Here is a 1,790-nt window from a genome sequence, read left to right as displayed (position 1 = left end):
ATATATATATATATATATATACATATATGTATACAGAGAAAGAGAGAGTGAGAGTGATAGAGACAGGGACACACGTACACACACACACACATATATACGTGCATGCATGTGTATTTGTGTATGTGTGTGTGTATGTGTGTGTGTGTGTATTCATATTAGTACACAAGCATACTTGCATGTATTTCTAAATCTGTACCTCTTTCTTCCTGACATCACTATCCCCATCTTTCTCACAAATTTTTCTCATTCCCGCACTCTCTCTCTCTCACTCTCCCTCTCTCTCCCACTGTCCCTAACTCTCTCTCTCTCTCTCTCTCTCTTTCTCTCTTTCTCTCTTTCTCTCTCTCGCTTCCTCTTTCTCTCCCTCACTATCATCCCCTCCCCCTCTCTCTCCATTTCTATCTCTTGATATCTTTTTAAACAATGAGAGACAAACACAAGTGCTCCCCAACGGCATATTTTTGTCTATGCAACTATATCTATATGCATCAATCTAACGTTCTACCCGTTTACCTATGTATGTATGTATGTATGTTTGAATAAATATATATATGTATGTATGTATGTATGTATGTATGTATGTATCTAACTATCTATCTTTTATCTGTCTATTTTTTCTCTCTCTATCTGTCTGTCTGTCTGTCTGTCTGTCTGTATGTCTGTCTGTCGGTCTGTCTATCTATCTACCTATCTGTCTATCTACCTATCTGTCTACTTACCTATTTGTCTACCTACCTACCTACCTACCTACCTACCTACCTACCTACCTACCTACCTACCTACCTACCTACAGAAATACATACATACGTACATTATTTATCTAACTCTCCATCTATCTATCTATCTAGTTATCTCTCAATACATCAATATATATACCTGTCTGTCTCTCCATCCGTCTGACTGTCTGTCTGTCTTCCTGTTTGTCTGTCTGTCTATCTATCTATCTATCTATCTATCTATCTATCTATCTATCTATCTATCTATCTATCTATCAACATGTACATGTGTGTGAGTGTATGTGAGTCTGTATAAGCAGACATGAAAGACGGTTTACGTACGTCTTATATTTCACTGCCAATTACTACAAAAATTTTACATAAGTTCAAGGTAGCAACTCATTATATTAAAGATATCACCTTACAAATTTGTCAAATGGTTCTAATTTTCGGTAATTTTAGAATCTAAGGAAACAGTTGTTCTATCGCATGAAATTCTATTTCTACAATTTTGGGGGGTTATTTTATATAGTTTTATATTGTATTTTATTTTAATCTCTTTTCTGATGATTTATGTTTGTACTGACTCTTCATGTATTACTTATCATTTTGGAACCCCTAATTATAATTTCACATATCCGTTGCTTTTTTCTTGTTTTTTTTTCCTTCTATGCTGTACTTCTATTTATGATTTTTCAATTCCTTGTAACTATTATATAGATACATACCTCCACATATCTGTTTGTCTGTCTGTCTATCTATCTATCTATCTATCTATCTATCTATCTATCTATCAATCTATCTGTCTATCTATCTCTTTCTATCTGCATATCTGTGTGCGTATGTACTGACACGTATACACACATACACACACATGTACACCTTGATATATGCATTCATACATACATATATTCATATATATACGCGCACATATATGTATGTACAGGTATGCAGAAGTATATGTGTGTTTATTCATTTTCATATAAATTGACATACATGCATATCTGAATATACATACATACGCACATATATATGGATATGTATATATATATACACATATGTATATATACACAC

The sequence above is a fragment of the Octopus bimaculoides genome, chromosome 8 (assembly GCF_001194135.2).
Source record: "Octopus bimaculoides isolate UCB-OBI-ISO-001 chromosome 8, ASM119413v2, whole genome shotgun sequence".
NCBI classification, from domain to species: Eukaryota; Metazoa; Mollusca; class Cephalopoda; order Octopoda; family Octopodidae; genus Octopus; species Octopus bimaculoides.
This window is presented reverse-complemented; position numbering follows the sequence as displayed.